This window comes from Tursiops truncatus, chromosome 2, assembly GCF_011762595.2.
Source record: "Tursiops truncatus isolate mTurTru1 chromosome 2, mTurTru1.mat.Y, whole genome shotgun sequence".
Taxonomy (NCBI): domain Eukaryota; kingdom Metazoa; phylum Chordata; class Mammalia; order Artiodactyla; family Delphinidae; genus Tursiops; species Tursiops truncatus.
The window spans coordinates 8,469,508-8,492,115 of NC_047035.1; positions in this window are offsets into that span (position 1 = coordinate 8,469,508).

Consider the following 22,608-nt stretch of genomic DNA (forward strand, 5'->3'; position numbering starts at 1 on the left):
GGACCAGAACTCGTTCTAAGGCCCCTGGTGCCCTGACTCCACAGGGACAGCGGCGGGGGGAGGGTGTTCACGGTGGGAGAGGAGGGGGCTCCAGGTCCTCGAATAATCCCTTTAGGTGAGAAAGTGTTTTGGAAAAGAGCACAAAGGTGGAGGACAGCAATGACGGTGGCGATTGCGAGTCATGGTGCCTGTGAGGAAGACCGTGCAGTGACCTTCCCCCGCACCCACACCGATCACGCATCATCGCCTCCATGCTCCCCAGGGGGAAACTGAGGCTCAGAGAATCAGGCAAGTTGCCCTGGGCCACCCAGCCGCACAATGCAGACTCCGCCCCCCACCCCACCCTGGGCGGCCTCATTCCACCTGCCAGGCTCCACGCCTCCCCGACGTGCTGCCCAGAGAACCTTACAAGTTACCGACAGAGGCAACGTGGCGGGGACAGCAGAGGTCAGTCTAGAGACACGTGCCCCTCTCGGCCTCTGCTCTGCACATCCCCCTCCAAGAAAGGCTGTGGACACGACATTTCAGGCTGGCCCTGGAAGGGCACGAGGCAGTTGGGTCATTGCCTCCAATGTGGCTTCTGATGTAGGACTGAGCGAGGGGCAGGGGAGGAGAAAGAGGGATCTCATTTTTAGTTCAGAGGAGGCTTTGCCCAGCACAGGGACAGGTATGTGGGTCACCTTCTGGGGGTCCTCCCGGGATCATTGGCACCTGTGGAGGCACTGACCCCACCATTGCTGGTTTCAAGGCCTCAGTAAGGGAATAGAAACATCCATCCATCCATCCACCCTGCACAGGGGTATCGACCACCTCTCAGAGTCACCTGCGCCAGGTGTGAGGACAGAGGTGGACACCACGGCACTGGCCCCCGCCCCACGGAGATGACCTACGAGGGGGGCAGGGCCTGAAGTGAATCGTTGCTCTTGTGATGAGGGCTTTAAAGGACAAACGCAAAAGAATTCTGGTCTGCGGGTGTCAGGGAAGGATGCCCAGAGAAAGTGATGATGACAGTGCATCTCACAGAATAGGCAGTGTAAGAACAGCCAGGAGGGGTGGGCAAAGAGGGGAGACTGTTCCAGGCGGAGGGAAGGGGACATGCTAAGGTCCTGGGGTGGAGAGAGGAGCTGGAGAAGAAGGAAAGGAGCTGAGCAGACATGTGGATGCGGCCGAGAGGGAAGGAGCAGGAGACCGTCTGCATCCCCACGCACCAGCCCTGGCAGCTCTGCCCAGCTTTGGGCTTTTAACAGACCGGGGTTTGGAGTCAGGAGCTGGGCTCACCCAGGGGTGCTGCTAAGTCCATTTTCATCTCTCTGGGTCTTGATGTCCTCGTGTGTTGAACGGACAAGAGCACAATAGCTCTTTGTACCCTGCAGATGAGTCTCTGAACCCAGGAGATGAGCTGTCATCCCTGGCAGAGGAAACCCAACCTCCCTCCTGCGGGGAGGAGATGGGCCTGCAGCAGGGAGGGAGCACCGGAAGGTGCCAGAGGACTGCGGAGGGGCCCAAGCGCAGCTCGGGTCCTGGCTCTGCCTCTACTGGTTCACTTCTCTCAGCCTCGGGCCCCTCATCTGGAAAATGGGGGCAATGACACCTACCCGCAGGGTGTCATTAGACCTGGTTCTGAAGAAGAAGAAGTATTGGCCACAGTGTCTAGCACTGCTTCCGCCAGGCCTGCAGCGTGATGAAGGTGTGAGGAGCAGTGGGGAAGTGCACGCTTTAGATCCTCGGGGGGAGGAGTGGCCGCAGATGCTCGGGCTGGGCAGCGCCATCTCCCCGGCGGCCCACGGGTCCCCAGCAGCGGAGGACCACTGCTCCTCGTGTTTTCCACCAGGAAAATGGCTACAACGACAGCACATCCCAGAACCACATCCTAGTCTATCCCTGAAAAGACAATCTCTGAGTGAGAAAGTTTGCGAGACCGAGTGACCCTTGCTCTGACCCCTGAGTCTCAGCCCTGGCCCTTGGGGATCTCTGAGGCTGCCTCTCCCTGCCCACCACAGGGGACACGGGGAGACCCAGCTCCTTCCAGAGCTTCCCCGATCACACCTGAATCTGGCCGTAACTTCCTCCAAAGCTTAGCTAACCACTGAGGGAGGACAGCAAGGAACAAACACAGAAGCCGAGAGGCAGGAATCGGGTCCACCTGACACAGTGCAGGGTCCTGACCCCGGGAGAGCCAGCTACCCTGCCCCCTGCCCCCGAGTAGCCTCGCCTGGGTGGTATTCCAGAGTCCTAGCTGACCTCACGCCCAGGCTGCGAGGCTCCGTGTCCCCAGGGAGCTGACAGCCTGTGGGAGGTGGGAGCCACCACAGGGGGCCTCGCTATCACAGGGCAGTGCTGTGACAGCCGGGCACAGAGAGCTGCTGGGGAGCAGACAGCACTTGGCCCAGCCCGGAGGGTCGAGGATCCCTGGAGGAGGGCATGCTGAGCAGAGTCTTTGGAAATGGGTGAGCACGAACGATAAAAAAGAAGCTTTGGAGCAGCCTTATGGAAACAGAGCAGCCTGGACCTCAGAGGCTGCTTAAAGCAGAGCTGTCCGTCCATCTGACAAATATTTGTCATGTTGCTACTACGTGCCAAGCACCAGTTTAAATGTTGGGGAATGCATGTCCATAGGCAGACGAATGCGTAAAGAAGATGTGGTATATGTATATATACAATGGAATATTACTCAGCCATAAAAAGGAATGAAATAATGCCATTTGCAGCAACATGGAGGGACCTAGAGATTATCATACTAAGTGAAGTAAGTCAGGCAGAGAAAGACAAATATCATAGGATATCACTTATATGTGGAAAATCTAAAAAAATGGCACAGGGCTTCCCAGGTGGCGCAGTGGTTGAGAGTCTGCCTGCCGATGCAGGGGACACGGGTTTGTGCCCCGGTCCGGGAGGATCCCACATGCCGCGGAGCGGCTGGGCCCGTGAGCCATGGCCGCTGAGCCTGTGCGTCCGGAGCCTGTGCTCCGCAACGGGAGAGGCCACAACCGTGAGAGGCCCGCGTACTGCAAAAATAAATAAATAAATAAATAAATAAATAAATGGTACAAATGAACTTATTTACGAAAGAGAAACAGACTCACAGACATAGAGAACAAACTTATGGTTACCAAAGGGGAAGGGGGGTGATAAATTAGGAGTTTGGGATTAACAGACACACACTACTATATATAAAATAGGTAACCAACAAGGACCTACTATATAGCACAAGGAACTATACTCAATATTTTGTAATAACCTATAAGGGAAAAGAATCTGAAAAGGAATATATATATTTATATATATATAATATATATATATATAGCTGAATCATTTTACTGTACACTTGAAACTAGCACAACATTGCAAATCAACTACACTTCAATTAAAAAAAGTTGGGGAGACATGGTATGTTAGGGTTCTCCAGAGAAGCCAAAGCAATAGGAGTTAGAAAGATACAGCTATAGATATAGGTATAGATATATAAGATATAAGGAATTGGCTCATGTGATTATGAAGGCTAACAAGTCCCATGATCTGTCATCTGCAGCAGGAGACCCAGGAAAGCCAGTGGTGTAATTCCTAGAACCGGGGGGTGGATGGTGTAAGTCCCAGTTGAGGGTAGGAGAAGACAGATGTCCCAGCTTCTCAGGCAGAGAGAGTGAATTCCCCCTCCCTGCATGGTATCTGTGTAGTAGATACAAGCACTATGGAGACCAGTATGGAGTTCTTTAGTCAAAAGTCTACAAATAGAACTACCCTGCATGACCCAGCAATCCCACTCCTGGGCATATACCCTGAGAAAACCATAATTCAAAAAGATACATGCACCCCAATGTTCACTGCAGCACTATTTACAAGAGTCAGGACATGGAAACAACCTAAACGTCCATCAACAGAGGAATGGATAAAAAAGATGTGGTACATATGTACAATGGAATATTACTCAGCCATAAAAAGGAACAAAATTGTGCCATTTGCAGAGACATGGATGGACCTGGAGATTGTCATACAGAGTGAAGTAAGTCAGAAAGAGAAAAACAAATATCGTGTGATATCACTTATATGTGGAATCTTGAAAAATGGTACAGATGAACTTATCTGCAAAGCAGAAACAGAGACACAAATGTAGAGAAAAAACATATGGATACCAAGGTGGGGAAGGGGGTTGGGATGAATTGGGAGATTGGGACTGATATATATATACTACTATGTATAAAATAGATAACTAATGAGAACAGACTGTAGAGCACAGGGAACTCTATTCAGTGCTCTGTGGTGACCTAAATGGGAAGGAAATCTAAAAAAGAGGGGATACATGTATACGTGTAACTGACTCACTTTGCTGTACAGCAGAAACTAACACAGCATTATAAAGCAGCTATACTCCAATAACAATTAATTTAAAAAACAAAAACAGCCATGGTCATTTCTTTTTCTCATGAATATGCAATTTCATGAGAAAAAGCTTGTCCTTGCCCCACGTGGTGTCAGCTGGGGCAGCTGGACAGGGGCACTGAAGAGTTCCCTTCCAAGATGTCTCACTCATGTGTTGGCTACAGTTCTGCGCTACAGGTCTGAGTTCCCTTCCATGTGGGCCTTTCCAGAGGCTGCTCAGGCTTTCTCCCAGCATGGTGGCTGGGTTCCAAGGATGAGTGTCCCATGAAAACCAGGCTGCATCACCTGTGATACGATCTGCCCTCAGAAGGAGTGTCTTTTCCACCATAGTCCAAAGTTCTCCCAAATTTAAGAAGAGGGGAAAAAGACCCCACCTCTCAATGAGAGGAGTGTCAGGGCAGCACCATAAGAAGAACATGGGGGGGGGCTTCCCTGGTGGCGCAGTGGTTGAGAGTCCGCCTGCCGATGCAGGGAACACGGGTTCGTGCTCCGGTCCGGGAAGATCCCACATGCCAGGAGCGGCTGGGCCCGTGAGCCATGGCCGCTGAGCCTGTGCGTCCGGAGCCTGTGCTCCGCGGCGGGAGAGGCCACAACAGTGAGAGGCCCGCGTACCGCAAAAAAAGAACATGGGGGATGGGATTCGGGGTCATGGTCAGCTTGGGAAAATCCTCACCATCGCAAGGAGTTTGGGTTTCACTGAACACGTGACAGCTCAGTGTGGGTGGGCGACATGACGTGATTACATCTGGAGAGGATCACGTGAGCGGCTGAGTGAAGAGTGGGTTGGAGGGGCTGAGCAGAAGCAGTTCAGGGGTTATAGCCATAGTCCGGCTGGGGCGTGATGGCGGGTTTGTCCCCATGCAAGCCAAGAAGGGGGGGTGGTTTACCGGCATGCACCGTGACTAGGCTCTGTGACAGGTCAAGGTGGGCCATGTGTGGCCTGCTCGGGGGTCAGGACTGCGGCCGTGGGGACCTGCTGAGGGATTTTAAGCAAGGAAGTAATACGACCGGGACTGTGAGCTTTTTTTTTTTTTTGCGGTACACGGGCCTCTCACTGTTGTGGCCTCTCCGCTGCGGAGCACAGGCTCCGGATGCGCAGGCTCAGTGGCCATGGCTCACGGGCCCAGCCGCTCCACGGCATGTGGGATCTTCCCGGACCGGGGCACGAACCCGTGTCCCCTGCATGGGCAGGCGGACTCTCAACCACTGTGCCACCAGGGAAGCCCCATGGACTTTTTTTTCTTAAATAAATTTATTTATTTATTTATTATTATTTATTCTGGCTGCATTGGGTCTTCATTGCTGTGCACGGGCTTTCTCTAGTTGCGGCGAGCGGGGGCTACTCTTCTTTGTGGTGCACGGGCTTCTCATTGCAGTGGCTTCTCTTGTTGCGGAACATGGACTCTAGGTGTGTGGGCTTCATTAGTTGCGGCACGTGGGCTCAGTAGTTGTGGCTCGCGGGCTGTAGAGCGCAGGCTCAGTAGTTGTGGTGCACGGGCTTAGTTGCTCCACGGCTTGAGGGATCTTCCCGGACCAGGGCTTGAACCCATGTCCCCTGCACTGGCAGGCAGACTCTTAACCACTGTGCCACCAGCGAAGTCCCCAGGACTGTGTTTTAAAGGGAGCCCTTGGAGAATACTGGATCTGGGACAACGCTCAGTCTGGCCTGTGTAGAAAGGGCCTAGAAAACCAAGTTCTGAGCCGCCTCATTCAGCAGCCTCAGTAAACTCACCAAATGCCGATGGGCCACCTCTGTTTCAAGTCCTAAGTCTGTCCTGGGGACTATGAATTCACAGAGCTTTTAGATTTTATCACCTTCTTGCCTCTCTGGGACACGTCTGCTGCTTCTGCCTGCCCAGCATCCATTCCCTCTTTGTATCAGTCAGCCTTTACTGAGTGGTGCTGTAGTAACAAATGATCCCCAGACAGATCTCAGGGACTTACAATGGCAAACGTTTCTTTCTCGCCTGCATTTCACGTAGGCTTCAGGTTAGCGGGAGCTCTGTTCTGGCGTCTTTTTTAGTTTTGGATACAGCCGCTGTGTGTGACAGCACCTCGTAGTGGCAGAGGGAGAAGATGAAGGGGGCTGGCGGAAACCTTAACGTTAAATCTCTTAAAGCTTCCACTCAGACGTGGCACACGTCACATCTGCTTGCATGCCACTGAGCAGAGCAAGTCCCTCGCCAAGCTCAAGGTCAGTGGGGAGGGGAGGTACACTGCAAGCCAGGTGGCTTGGGAGGGAGTGGGTGTATAATCCTCTGATAGGAAAGGAGAATGAAGACAATCTACCACCCAGCCCATCTGGTAGCCCCTTTGCCATAGATGTTGGTTCAAAGATGGGCACATGGCCCAAGCCAGGCTGAGTCAACAAGATTCACTTCTAAGCCTTTCACTGGGGCTGAAGGGAAAGGGAAGCATTTATTCTCATTGACACTTCTGAGAAGGTGGATGTGAGCCTGGAGCTTCCCACAGCCAGCCTGGTGCTACGTGGGGACAGCCTGCCTGAGGATGGAGCCCTCCAGGAGACAGCAGGAGCAAGGCCAAGTCCCAGCAACATCACTTGGGCCCCTGAAGCCAGTTGCGGAGGAGGATACCCTTGGCCCGTTTGGTCACAAGAATCTGCCCAAGCCGTTTGAGCTGGGTTTCTGTTGCTTGCCACCACAAGACCTGACAAATACGACAACCGAATCGGGCCCTCTCTGACCATCACAGCTGAACTTCCTTGAAGGTGTGCTTTGCTTTTTTAACTAGACATAAAGTCCTTAAGGAGAGAAACGCATAGCACATATTTTCAATCACCCTGAGTATCTAATACACCTCTAAGTACACATTTGGGGGGGAAGCATTTGTGGAGCATTCACTCTGTGCCAGGCATTGTGCTAGGTGCTTTTCCGTGTCGTATATCATCCGAACTTTTGAGGAACCCCATCAGGTAAATATTACTGTCAAGATTCAAAATGATTAAACTCTCTGTCCAAGTTGCACCCAAGTCAGTAACAGAGCCGGAGCTGGAGCCCACATTTGCCCCTGCTGTTGGCAGGTTTGTCTCCCAGAGCTTCCAGACCGCCTCCCAGGGCTCCAACTCAGGGTTCTGACTGTCATTAAAGTGGATGTGTCACTCCTTTCAAGCCAACCTGCTTGTGACCAGATGCAGTGAGTCGGCCAGCCAGGGCCGGGTCTGGACTCTGTGGACAGCAGGGGAGCCTCTTTGCCTTGGCTCAAAACCCCAGGGCTCCCACACTGACGTCCAGCCCAGCCTTGCCCCTGACCACAGCCCAGTGGGCCTGTAAAGAGGTCGAAGGCCGTACCCACTCCATCCACCACCTCCAAAACCAGTGTATCTCTGGGCCAGCCTTTCGCCTCTCTGCCCGTAGGCCTTGCAGGCCAAACACCACCCGCCAAAATTCCAAGCCTGTGCCATGACCCCAGCTGAGCCCAAGCTGCCCCAAGCCCTCTGCCTTCCTCGAATGCCTTGTCTCCAGCACCCAGGCCTCCTACCCTGAGATTATTAAATATAACCCCCGTTTGCAGGAAATATGCAAAAACTGTTTATCTTTGGAAACTAAAATATATGAAACTGAGTCATCAGGCAAATTATATGCATCAGTAAGTGATAAATGTTCAGGGCCAGCAATCCTGAAATAGCGCATGAAAGCCCTTTTCTACTCCTCTTTCTGCCTACAGAGCACTTTCGAGCAAAGTTCATCCCTGGCAGTACAAAGTCAAGCCCCATGGAGCCTCTCCCGTCGGTCCTGCCTGCTCAGGGGGTGCTGGGGGCCCCAGGGCAGGGAAACACCACGGGCCACTGTCACGGCCCCTCTCTCCCCTCCAGGGCAAGACTGTTGCGACATCTCTTCACTCCAGATACCACCCCAAGACCCCCAAGGTTTGGCAGCTTGGAGCTAAAAGGAAGTCCAGTAAACGTTACTTTCCCGAACATTCTCTCAATACGACAGCCACCAATGGCAACTCCTCAGCCAGGACAGCCAGAGAAGGGCCCTGGCAAAGCGGGAGGTCAGAGCACCCCAGTGCCCCTCTTCACGAGGCCCTCAGAGGGACCACAGCTCCTGGCGGCTCCCCCCTCTCGTAGGAGGTCCCTGCTCATCCCCAACCCCTCCCCCACCGACACGCACACCCGCTGCCTCCTTCCCCTCCCCCACCGCTCCTGACCAAGTGGGGTCCCTGCAGATAAAACCTGAAGCTCTGGGCCACAATGGACTGGACGGCAGGAGATCCAAATTCTAGTCCTGCTTTCCCCCAACTCACCGTGTGATCTTAGACCTCCCCTGAGCCTCTTTCCACATCTGTAATCCAAGAGTCTCTGGTCTAAAGCCCCTGTTGGCCCATCATTGATTTTCTCATTCTAAGCAGCTGCTTTGGGATAATCCAGCCACTACACTCATGCATTCACTCAACAAACACCAGTGGAGCACCTCCTGTTTGCCAGGCACTGTGCTAGGCCTTGGGGCACTGGACCAATGGAGACAAGGTCCCTCCCAGGAGCCGCTGGCAGTCTGGGTCCTGAAGCGCTCCCTGGGTAAGATGCCTGCTGAACCCGGAATCAACACGCTGCCCTTTATCCCGCACTGGGTCTCAGCTCCATCCCATAACCTTTATGTGAGGGCCTTCTGTGTGGAGAGGTAGTAATTTCAGTTGAGCACCATGGTTAAAAGCTCCAGCAGAAATGAGTTCCAATTCAGATGCCCCCACTTACATTTTTTCACTTCGGTTTTTTAGCCTAAAATGTAAATGATATGGAACAATCTTACAGGGCACCTCGGGGATTCCAGGAGATCTAGAGTAGTAGTTGGCACAGAGTAAGCACTGTCATTACTAAAGGGAGTGCCCCTGCCCACAGCAGCACCGACCACGCTGAGCTCCTGAAGCCGCGCGATGCATGGCTTCCTCCAGCTCAGGTGTGGCTTCAATTTCACTCTCTGCTGTCAGGGCCCAGGATGACCTCTGCTGTCCCCTGCTGTCCTCCACCCCTCTCTCCTGGTTTGGCTTCTGGCCGTACCACCATGGAGCGGTCTGTCCTTGGCCTGTCATCCTCATCTGAAATGTGGAGCTGATGCCACACCTACCCTGTTCAGGGCTGCCGTGGGGACCCAATGTGACAGCGTCCATGGAACCTGTCGTTCCTGTGAAGGTTTCGTGCCTCAGAGTTTGTCTCCCATAAAAGCAGAAAGTCGCTCTTCCTGTGCAGGATCCACTGGGAGGCTTTGGGCTGCAAGTAACGGAAACACGGACTCAAGGAAGTTTAAACAATAAAGAGGTTCATTGCGCCGCATACAAAGGACCCTGAGGTGGCGCCGACTTCAGATGTGCAAAGTCAGCTGCCCAGCCTCGCTGTCATGGGGAGTGGGAACCTCGTACCAATCACAGCTCACAAAGCCGAGGCCAGGTGGAGGAGGATGGCCCCTGAAGAAGTCAGACCCGAGCCCCAGGGGAGGAGGAATGGATTCACAGCGAGCTCAGGAGTGTCTGCCACGCCAGCTCACACGGGAGCTTTGAGCGTGAATGCTTTCGTCTACGTGCAAAGCATTCTCAGCATTTCCTAAGGAAATTGAGGAAATGAGTAACAAGAATTGGTAAAGCCTTGACTGGGAAAGACGTACAATCCTGTCCTTGGTGATTTCCTCCCGGGAGCCGCGGGCTCACACAGCTCAGGACGAAGCAGCCTTGGGCGGATTTACTGGCCGCTCCGCCACGTCTCCAGTAGAACTCTTGGTCAGGCCAGTTGTTGTTCTGGCAAATGCCTAAGCTTTATGAATCTCCCTTCTCCAGCCCCGGGATTACAACTCACCGGGGAAGGGTAGGGAGGGCGCCGGGGAAGGCAAGTCCTGGTCCCGCCAGGCCGTTCAGGACCCTCCCCACCCCCCGCACTCCTGACCTGCTTCTGCTCTGATCTATCCCCAGCAACGCCCTCCTGGCCCCTGGCCCTGACTGTGGCCCGCGCTCCGGCCCCTCTAAGAACGGCACTTGCACAGGCCTCGCTGGAATTACAGCCTCCGCTAGAGGGACTGCTTCCCCGTGGCTGGGCTCCCAGGGCCGCACTGCCTAGGCAGGTACAGGCCCTGCCTTGGCCTCAGGACACCCAACCAGCCCCCGCCCCTGCCTCACCCCCATTAACCAGGGCAGTCCTGGTGCCAATGCCATGGGCCCCAGCAACTTCCAGTGAAGACCCCAGTTCTGCAACCAGCACCCAGCAAACACTCCGGGAGGCTCCAGGGCTAGCACCCAGCAAGGGCCTGGTGCGTGTTGCTTGTCATGGTGACAGAAGCAGCAGTATCCCCCGAGGGCATATGGGGACCACAGTCGAGGTGTGCTCCTAAAAGGACCAGCTCAGGCATCAGTCCCAGAGGTGAACGAGAGGCTGGAGGTGAGGCCGAGTCAGGAGCAAGGAGGGAGGCTGGTGCGGGGAGGTCAGGTCCCCGGGCTGTCTTGGCTTCAGACCATCAGATGACATAAGTGCCCTATACGTGACTGCACATTCCAGTGTTGCAGTGTGGCCGGCTGGTACTCTGGGGTCCGCCACATTGTGGCCGGCTGGTACTCTGGGGTCCCCTCTCCTCCAGAAGTAGCCCCCGAAGCAGGGGCTAACCCTGCGTGGCCACATCTCTGGTGTCCACCCCACTCCCAAGCGGCTGGGCCAGAGTCTGCCCCCCAGGATTTGGAAACCGAACCATGACTGTGTGAAGACTTGGGGCGGGGGCGCTGTAGTGAGTCAAGTAAGGGCCAGCTCAGGTGATGGCCACCACCTCCTGCTGGCCAGGTCCCCGGGCCGCCCTGCTTCCCGTCCTTCCTGAGCCAGCACCTCCTCCGATTCCGCAGAACTCCCCCTTCCCGCGGTAAAGTCTCTTTTGTTGGATAAGACAGTCAGAGCACATGTCTGTTGGTTGTGGCCCCAAAGAATGTGAACGAATACAGTGGCGTCAGCCACATCCTCCCTCTACAGGCGTGGAAACTGAGGCCCCAGAGGTCATGTGACTTGCCGAGGTGGCCCGGGGAGCGAATGGTGGGTCTGGGAGAAGCCAGGCTGCTTGGCATCACCCCTCACTCCAGAACATTCTGTAATACATCGGACCTGGCGCCTTACGTCAGCCCCCTTGGCCCTGGCTCCAGATGGGTCCTCACTCCAGGCCCACTGACGCTGCTGAAGGAAGGAAGGTCCTGGTCTGGCTCAGAGCCAAGCCGTGAGACGAGACGGAAGGAGAAACTTCCCATCACCCCCCCGCCCCCTCCCCACAAGCCTGCCCAAGAGCCCTGGCTCTCAGAGCTATTGCGGAAAGGCCCTCCACCTGCCAACACACCTCCAGCTCTGACAACTTCCTGAGGATGAGGAAAGTTGCAACACTCCCCAGGTAAGGAATCTGTGCAGAAGCAAAGGGGGGAAAACGGCTGTGGTGTGTTTACTGCTCCCGTAGCTGGAAGGAGCGATTCTGCTCTCGGTAGTACATAAACACTTGGCAAAGTTGGGTTTTCCATGGTTTGCTGAACTCCTGAACACAGATGTCCCATTTGTGTTTCATTAGTACATCCGCCGCTCTGCGGCTTTCGACCTCTGCACCAGGCAATAATTACCTGGCTCGGGCCCATCCCTTCACCAGCTGGCTGGGGACTTGCTCTGCCCGACCAGGGCTGTGTCTGCTGTCAGCCCTTTCCAGGCAACTGGACAGCTCCGTCAAGGGGATGTCTCAGCTGAGCCCGCGTTAGCATGGGGTGGGGGAGGTGCGTAGACTTGAGCAGACGCTTCCAGAGGGAAAAGAGCCTTCCAGAGCCCAGCCACCCTTGGGGAGGCTGGAGGAGGGAGGGAGGGAGGGCGAGAAGCGGGAGGAGGGAAGGGTGGAGGGGAGGAAGCGGGGGGGGGGGGGGGGGGGGGGGGGGGGTGGCGGGGAGAAGGCTGGATGGGGAGGAGAAAGGGGAGGGAGGGGAGGTAGTTGGGGACCGGTCCCTGCTGGGGGAGGTCTCATCCCTGAGCTGGGCGCACTCGGGCAGATCTGGCAGGGCCCAGCCTGGATCCCAGCTTCGCATCGTCTGGCTCCAGCCAATGGGCTCGGGCGGCCTCTCAGTCCCAGGGCAGCGCACATGCAGGGGAGCTCCTGGCAGGGTGTCAGCTGGATTTCAAGAGCAGCCCTGGCAAAATGCAGGGCTTTCACCTACAGCTGACAAACCCGAGTGTGGGTGAAGGGGATCAGGGCAGCCCACGCCCTCCCCACACGTGTCCCTACCCAGGCTCCACTCCTGGGGCTTCAGACAGCCAGTGGACACGACTCCCAGAAGGAAGGAATCGGATCTGGACCCTGAGGCACAAGCATGCGGTGGTCCCCAGGCCCCAGCTTGCTGCCTGTGAAATTCTGAAATTCAGCCCCCCTCCCTTGTCTAGAACCCTTCCATGGCCCTGAGCCCACACTGGAGTTTCCAGCTTCGTGAGAAGCTCCCCAAAACCTCCATCTGCCCCTGGTATAAATTTTCAACTTCATCTTTCATTTATCGGCACCGAGGTTTGGGGATCTGGACACTCAAATCAAGAGTAAGTCTAACATAGAGAACAGACTTGTGGTTGCCAACGCGGGGGGGGGGGGGTGGGGGGGGGAGGGATGGACTGGGAGGTTGGGATTAGCAGATGCAAACTATTATACAGAGAATGGATAAACAACAAGGTCCTACTGTACAGAACAGGGAACTATATTCAGTATCCTATGATAAAACCATGATGGAAAAGAAATGAAATGAAAAAAAGTGTATATATGTATAACTGAATCATTTTGCTGTGCAGCAGAAATGAACACAACAACGTAAATTAACTACACTTCAATAAAATAACTTCTTTAAAAAAAAAAAGAGTAAGTCTAAGATGGGACCGGGAGGGACTCAGTCAGAAAGCTATCACCTTTTGGATGGAGGACCCTACAGGGAAGGGAGGGAAGTGAAACCAGAGGGAGGGCCAGCCTTTATTAAGTGCCTACTGCATGCCCCGTGCCAAGCCCTATGAATCATGAACGTATTTAATCTTCCCAGCAACCTGAGAGAAAGCCGTTCTCTCACCTGGCTGATGAGAAGACCGTGCCCCAAAGAAGTAAGTTGTCCCCAGAGTGGAGCTGGAATTCAAACTCAGGTATGGGGCAGCGTGGGCTCAAAGTTGCACAGGACCTGGGGGAAAGCAGAGTGAATGGTTACAATTTTGTGAAACTGCTGTTGTCAGTGATCCTGAAACATTTCTCAGGTGACTAGCACTTGCGGAAGTCAACTGCACAGTGCCTTTCGTTACAAACTTACAACCTATAAAACGGGTCCTTAGTTAGACTGCTGGGGTTGGTTTGGGGTTGTTTTAGTGAATGTATAGAAGTGTATTTATATCCACAAATTCGTGGTTGCACTTGTCATCTTGCTGCCTTAATACAAATTTCCCCATAAGTTCTTATCCACAAACCTTCCCTCCAGGAGACTTTCAAGCACAAAAGCGTCACCACCAAGGAGAGGGGAGAAAAGCAGTGACACAGCTGAAGATGATGAAGTTCATCTTTTGGAGCCAGTTCCCGTGTAAGTTAGCCTGGACGCCCTGAGTTAGGAGGGGGTTAGGGGGGCCTCTGGGCTTGGCAGCGGGGGTCCGTTAGCGATGCCTACCCGGGACATGCAAAGAGAGAGAGGCAGCTTTCTTGGCAGGTATTAATCCCTGGAAAAGCAGAGACGAACCAAAATGATGGCCCTCCAGCTGCAAAACTGAGCACTAGTTTGGGGGCTACGACAGACTCAAACGCCCTCAGCTGCAAAGAGCCTGCTGCCCCAAAGAGCCCTTTGGATCGGAGGTGCCCTGTTAGCTGGGGAGGCCCCCGGCCATAGATGAGCAATGACCAGGGCAGGTTAAGGCAAAGGGGTCCGCCTTGGACAGCCAGGGAGCTGGCATCACCTCTGTGACTGGAAGTCAGCCAGCCCAGCTGCCCTAGGCAAGTGAGCTCAGACCCAAGCCCTGGCTGAGGAAGACCCACACCCACCTCTGTCCCCATCTGCCCGGTCTGAGGGTCACCTCACACGGGCTGCCTTTGCTCGTCTGGCGTCCATCAGTGCTTCCCCTGAATCTCCACGAGAAAACACTCACGAGAGGCCCCTGTGTGTGCGAGAGATTCACCTGGAGGCGGGGGCTGCAGGGCGTCCCATCGCAGCGATGAAACGGCTAGAGGTCCTACGGTGGCCTCACTGTGTGCTCCCGGCCCCACCGTCCTCCCAGGGCTGGATCAGCGTGAGGCAAGCCAGCCACTCACCTTGGGTGCAGAATTTAAGAGCGCGCCAGAAATCAAGATAAATAATGTTTTAATGCAAAGAGTAATGGGAAAGAGTCCATGATGAATAAAACATCCACATTTTAAAGAGACAAGATCATTCTTAATGATTTTTCCTTTGCCTCTGTCTCTAATACGGCTCTGCACAGTTGAAGCTGTATTTAAAATGTTGATATTTTGTTCATTGTGGGGGTTTTTTTTCAGTAATTTCGAGTTTTTTAATGTGGCATTAAGACACTATTTTTCTCGATTACTGAGACTTGGGGCGCCCCCTTCCTTCTGCCCCCCGGGGCCGGGGCCTCTCCTGCCCTGGTCCCCCGGCTCCCCGCAAGTTTCTCCTTCCCAGCTTATTCGCCCCTCTGCCTCTGCTCCCCGCCTCGAAGGAACACTGACAATTTCTTCCTTTCATTTTGTTAGGGCCACTCAACTCTTTCCATCTCTATCCCCAGACCCAGCCCTCCATCTCCCAAGACCTGAAACTTTGAAATTACTCTTAGCAAAGGACCGCCGATTCAGACAGAGGGGCAGAGAGCAATACGCAAGGATGGGGATAAATACATGAGAGGATTTTCTGCAGACATGAGGTCCCCTCACTCACACAGAGGGTTGTTCCCCCTAGTTATTCTAATGGCGGGAGAGCCCCGCGGAAGCCAGGAAGCTGCAAAGGTAAGCTGTCCAAAGAATTGTGAGGATAGAAATCAGTGGCCACCCAACATGTTAATCAACTATACTCCAATATAAAATAAAAATTAAAAAAGAAAAAATCAGTGGCCACTAGTGTAGAAAAGACGTGGAGTCCGGTTTGCATGACTATCATGTGCGCTGGGAAGGGGAGGTCTTTTTTTTTTTTTTAAACATCTTTATTGGAGTATAATTGCTTTACAATGTTGGGTTAGTTTCTGCTGTATAACAAAGTGAATCAGCCATATGCATACACATGCCCCCATATCTCCTCCCTCTTGAGCCTCCCTCCCACCCCCCCATCCCACCCCTCTAGGTGGCACAAAGCACCGAGCTCATCGGGGAAGCCCGTCCTCTCTCAAGGACCCGACCTTCAGCAGCTCTCCTTGGCATCTGAGGGGGTGCACATATCCTCTGGGCAGGACACCGCAGGGTCCAAGGCTGGTCTGGAGGAGAAGGGGGATGATTGACCCATTCTTGCCTCTCCCTCTGATGCTGGGAGAGTCCCCCACGGCTCCCACAGACCCTCTGCTTTTTCTGCTCCATCCTCAGTGTCTGGGGCAGCCGAGAACACTAAGGAAGGGTCCCCGTGCCCATACTTCTGCAACTTGGGCTGCAGAGACCAAGAGAAATCAGGAGGCCCCGCCTGGAACGGGGAGGATGCAAGCTGGGCCAGGAATGGTACGAAGGCCTGCTTGGGCCTGAAGAAGAACCAGTGGGATCAAAGCCTCAACAGAGTCAGGCCGGTGTCCTGGGAGGCATCGCCCACCAGTGCGCCTGGCAAGCAAAAGTAGAGACGGTGAACACACTGCGTGTACTAGGCACACGGACGTCTCAGCCTGGGGCATCACCAGTCCTAGTTTGTAGCGGAGGGAGCTGAATGCAACGCAGCCAGAGGAACCCAGGCTCAAGAAGCTCCCTGGCCAGCTACCCAGGGAGCGGGACAAGAAGCTGGGGCGAGGCGGCGGGGGGGGTCCAAGTGTGCTGTGCATGCACAGACCATACTCCAGCGAGGTGGGCAAGCAGGAGGTCAGAAGAGCCCAGAGGAGATAGGGAGGAGGGAAGAGGGAGGAGGGAGGCCACGCTCTGGGAAGGAAGGAGGGGGCCTTCTCTAGCGCTTGGGAAAGGGCTTTACAGACTGCAGGGCTGGGATGGTGTCTTGTCCCTGCTACTTACTAGCTGTGTGACCTTGGCCAAGTCACTCTACCTGCTTGCCCCTGTTTCCTCATCTGCAAAATGAAGACTGTGGTGCTGCTCACCTCAGGTTGTGGTGACCATTCATGGTTCAAACTATACAGTGCTTAGGACAGTGGCCGGCACACAGCGAGGGCTCTATGTGCTGACCGTATTTAGTAGCATTATGGACACATACCAAAGGCTATTATTATTATATTTAATTCATATTACGCATTGTTGTTTAAGCCACCAAGCCTGTGGCACTTTGTTATAGCAGCTCAAAGTAACTAAGACACACGTCTTCCAAGTCCGTGCCTGATTTTTATATCCCAGTAGTCAAAGAACCACTCCCGAGGAAGAGCTAATGGAGAGACAGAAGAGCAAGCGCCAAGTAACATTTTCTAGGAACATGTGAGTTCTGCTTCTGCTCCAAATTAGTTACTATGCCTCAGCAAAGGGGCTTCCCCAGCGGTCCAGTGGTTAACACTCCACTTTCCAATACAGGGGCCACGGGTTCGATTCCTGGTCAGGGAGCTAAGGTCCCATATGCTGCTGGGTATGGCCAAAAATTTTTTTAAAAATTCTCTTCATTATTCAGAATGGGATTAATGCAGCCCATCTTCTAGGACTGTTGGAAGGGTTAAGGAAATGTACATGAACTGCTAGGAATTTTCAGAAACCAAATAATGTGCCCCAGGTTACACGGTGTAACCTGGGGTAGGACCAAAACCCCGGCTTCCCTGTTCCCAGCCCCGTGTCTGTCCACTAGGCCACGCTGCTCTTTGTGGTCTGACACCCTGTCACTTCTTTAATCCACTAGGGCAAAAGTCACAGACTGGTGGTCCAAGAGACAGTTCGTCTTTATAGCAGTTAAATTCTTTTTATTTTGTTGCTGGTTTTTTTAAGATTTTTTTTTTTTTTTTTTTTTGCGGTACGCGGGCCTCTCACTGTTGTGGCCTCTCCCGTTGCGGAGCACAGGCTCCGGACACGCAGGCTCAGCGGCCATGGCTCACGGGCCCAGCCGCTCCGCGGCATGTGGGATCTTCCCAGACCGGGGCACGAACCCGCGTCCCCTGCATTGGCAGGCGGACTCTCAACCACTGCACCACCAGGGAAGCCCCCAAGATTTATTTTTATTAATTTATTTTTTTGGTCGTACCGCATAGCATGTGGCATATTAGTTCCCCGACCAGGGATCGAACCCACGTCCCCTGCAGTGGAAGCGCGAAATCTTGACCACTGCACCGCCATGGAAGTCCCCGTTTTTTTAAAAAATAGGAAATTTCACACAAAAACATGGATTTCCACCTTCCCTTGAGAAATCATTAGCTGTACCAATGCTGGGCCTGGTTCCTGCATGGTGACAATGGACCAGCCTGAGAGGTAGCTGTCCCCCCAGGGCAGGTTATGGGCCCTGTTTTGCCACGCCCCACCCCCCAACAAATACCAGACTGTTTCTTCCATTTCCTTTCCCTCCTGGTCCCTTGAGCATCAGGGCACAGGAACATGTAGCCTTTTGGAGGGAAAGCCCCTTGCTGCCTAGAGGAAGACCTCGTAACACCACAGCCAATGAAAATTGAAAAGCATCCCTTAAAACACGTCCGCAGTGATTAGCAGGCTGGAGACATGATTTATGAAGAAGGATGAACACAGGAAATGTGCCGAGCTTGGCTAAACAGTGACGTGGGCAGAGAGGCTCCGATCACGGGCCTCGGGAAGGAGCTGAGTCATTAGCAGAGACTGAGGGGGCAACTCAGGGAAGCAGAAACTGAGCCATGGAAATTCTCAGTTGAATTATCAGGAAACTACCCCTAGAATCGTGAAAGCCTGGGCAGAGGGAGGAGTCGATGTGGAGAGGGAAGGGAAATGCCTTTCCTGTTTCTGGCTTCAAAGGAAGACACCAGATAATTCAACGGACACAGAGGAAGCAGCTCTCCTGCAGAGAAGCTCTGTGGACTGGAGGAAGTGGCCCCAGGAAGGGTGCTCAGCCTTCAATCTTCAACACCCAGAGAAAGTGGCACTGGGGCCTGGCCTGCCTCAGCATCGGGGGTTGTTATCAAAGTCTGGCCATGGGATCCTGGTTTTGGAAGACTAGTCTGTAGGAGCTTTAGTCAAGACTCTTCAGGTGCAACAAAAACCCAATTCAAACTGGTTTATGTGAAAAGGAAAATTGTCGCCTCCCGTAAATGATAATTTCAGAGGTAGCACTGCTTCAGGAATGGCTGAATCCAGGGCTTCAACTGATATCATCAGGACCTGGTCTCTCTCCATCTTCTAACTCTGCTTTCTTCTACGTTGGCTTCATTCTCAGGCAGGTTCTCCCCCATGGCGGTGAGTTGGGGACCACCATCTCCTGGCTCACATCCTGGAGACATCAGGGAAAAGAAAGCACGCCTCTTTCCCATGAATTCCAGCAGACATCCCCAGATCAACTCTCATGGAACCAATTTTGGATCGCGTGCCCTCCCCATTGTAACCAACCAGATTCATCTGGGGGTGTGAGGCAGTGATTGGCCATCCAGCACTCTGGGCCCACCCATGGCACTGGGATTGGAGTGGGGTTGACACTCTGGGATCTGGAGAGACTGGCACTGAGTCTGGCCCAGGTCTCACAGTGGACCCTGTGTGCCCCGCCAGCCAATGAGGCTGGGACAGTCAACATCCTGGTCGCTTGGTAAGGGCTGCCTTGGGGTCTGGGTGAAGCTGCACCTCGAAAACCTCAGTGCCCACAGCCTACAGTGGTTTGGAGAAGGTGGGGTGCAAGGGCCCCAGGGCATCTACGTCCGGAAGGGTGAGAGGGCACATCCAGGTACCCACAGTGCCCCCTGCCCCACCCCAGAGAGCTCTCAGTCTCAGCCTCAGAAAAGATGAGCCCCCTTCTCCTGCCCAAGGACTGCCTTGGGTTCCAGCCAGCAAGGTAAGGGCAGCTGGATGGGGAAACTGGCCTGGGCTTCTGGAAAAGGTTGTCCTTGCTGATTTAAAAAAAAAAAAAAAAATTGATACAATGGTCCCTTTTCCACCTTTGGACTTCATCACTCTTCATCATGTCTGGATGGCGTGGCTGGATCTGGGCAGCCGACGTGCCCCACGAGGGGAGGCAGCCTGAGGTTGAGCTGTGGTGCTGAGGACGCCCGGGGAGGGAAGTCGCTGAATTAGCAAACCTGGAGCTGCCGTCTCCGGAAGTCCTGCCACGTGACACAGACAGCGTCCTCGTTTTTGAAACTCACTGAGCTGGGCTTTCTGGTACCTGCAGCTGAAAGCAGCCCACCTAGACAAGGACTAAAGGATGGCAGCTCTGCTCAGAGCAGGAAGGGATGCGGCACGCTGAGCGCCCGGGGCCTGGCAGTAGCTGGGGGCCCAGGCCTCGCCTTGCACCCCTCAGTTTCAGCTGCAACAAACTACTTTTTCCATCACTTCTAGGCCCCAAAGGGAAAATTTTTTCCTAAGCAATGTTCTTACTCTGGTTTAAATAAGCCCCCCTCGAAAAGGGAACCCTTCTACCCTGTTGCTGGGAATGCAAATCGGTGCTGCTACTATAGAGAACAGTACGGAGGTTCCTTAAAAATCTAAAAATAGAGTTACCATCTGATCCAGCAATCCCACTCCTGGATATACATCTGGAGAAAAACATGGTTCAAAAGGATGCATTCACCCCAATGTTCACTGCAGCACTATTTACAATAGCCAAGAAGCTATCTGTCGATGGGCATTTAGGAAGCAACCTAAATGCCCATCGAGAGATGAATGGATAAAGAAGATGTGGTACATATATACAATGGAATATCACTCAGTCATTAAAAAGAATGAAATAATGCCATTTGCAGCAACATGGATGGACCTGGAGATTATCATACTAAGTGAAGTAAGTCAGACAGAAAAAGACAAATACCACACGATATCACTTATATGTGGAATCTTAAAAAAAAATGATACAAATGAACTTATTTACAAAACAGAAACAGACTCACAGTCTTCGAAAACAAACTTATGGTTACCAAAGGGGAAAGGTGGGGGGAAGGGATCAATTGGGGGTTTGGGATTAACAGATACACACTACTGTATTTAAAATAGATAACCAGCAAGGACCTACTGCATAGCACAGGGAACTCTGCTCAGTATTCTGTAATAACCTAAATGGGAAAAGAATTTGAAAAACAATAGATACGTGTATATGTATAACTGAATCATTTTGCTGTACACCTAAAACTAACACAACATTGTAAATCAACTATACTCCAATATAAAATAAAACGTTAAAAAAAAAAAGCTACCCTTAAAAAAGCCAGGGATATTTTCTTTGTACACGGTCAAAATAGAAAGCTCCCCACCGTCCAACAATTAGGGTAATTAAATTCATTGAACTCCATCCATGTGATGGCTGTGTGTGCAGCCGCTAGATTGATGCTGACAAACGGTGCTTAAAGACACAAGAGATGCTTTGTATATACCATTAAAAGGGAGAAAAAATACACAAAACCACAGGTACGGTATGATCCCAATTTCATACATATATATTGATTCATAGTTTTTTAATATATACACACAGAGAAAAAAAGACTGGAAGAAACACAACAATGTTTAGCCCTGGGTGGTGGAATTTGGGGGAATACTTATTTTCAACTTTATATTTCTACATAGTTTCACATTTTCTACAATGAGCCTATATTAGGATGGTAACCTGAAAACTACAGTGAATATTAAAATAAAGCACTTGACAGCACTTGAGAAAGTGCCGGAAGGAGAGACAAGAAGTTTTTTCATGTTTTCTGCAAGGTCCAGGGCTCCAAGCGCCCACAGAGGCCACGTCAGGCCAGAGCTGACCATTCGTACAGCCCAGTGAGCACAAGGCTCACCCTGCTGATGATACAGGAGAAAAAAGTCACAGGCTGAGATTCCTGGGCCCAGGAAGCCCCCCAAAGTGTGCAGAAGTAGCCTTCCCTCCCTCTGCATCCACTCACCTCCATCAATTCCACCTCCCACCAGATCTTGGGAGTTTCCTCCCCAAGACAAAGAGGCAGCCAAGCCCCCGGAAGAGCGCTGGTATTGAAGCCAACCCCACACAGGCGACTCCCTGAGAGCCCCTCAGACTCAGGGAGTTTGGCACGTGGGAGGTTAATTCTCTTATCAAAACTGTACAAAATCCTAATTTTGCAGAGTGGCAATTTGGGGGAAAAAAACCCAGCAATGGGAAAATGTTGGTTATGCAGCACTAGACGTTCAGTTCTCAGGGGATCAATTATAAAAACACTCATTCAGCTATTTCTATTCAAATGAACACCTGAAGAGGAGGCCTCAATGGTTTTAAAAGTGTGTGGATATTACTGGATAAATGTTAGTCCAATAAAAGAGATCATCATCTGCTATTTGTGTACATTTAAGTTGACACCAAAAAGATCTTTGTGGAGGATCGCTGCGGCTGCTTCTTTTCCTGCATGCATCTTTTAATCTCCTACTCCCTTAACACTTTAGGGACTGAAGAAAACAGACCAAATGCGGCTGGGTCATGGGTTTGGGTGGGTTTTTTTCCTCCTTCTTCTTCCCCCAAGATTAAAGGGACCAGGCTGCTGCGGCGGCCATACCTGAAGTGGGGAGCTGAGGTCCGTCACACTGATGAATATGCAATGTCCTGCTCGGAGGCACAGTCATCATCTCTAATAAGAATTCACGAGCCTGTGTTTGAAAACAGACATTTGCATTTGCCCTGCGGTCACAGTACATGGACCATTCTTATTCAAAAATTTATTTTTCTTCTTTTTTTAAGGCCTGGAAATATTCCTTGCCCTCACTCCCCACCAACACACGCGTCCTTCGTTCTGTGTTCCCTTTAAACAGAAATTAAGAGAAGGGAGCCCAGAGACCCCGCAGCTCCTTCCCCTGAAGCTGCCGGACCTGGGGGAGGGCTCCAGCTCCCAGGAAGGGACCCCCTAAAGCCTGATTCCAGCAGATATACATACATTTTTCACGTCCAGCACGTTTCTCAGGCCGGAATGAAATGCAGAATTAAAAGGAAGGGGAGCAAAACAAATGGGGAGGGATTTGGGGGTTCAACCAGCCCCTCTATGAGAAGTCAGGGTGGGATTCTCTGGCCGCGCCT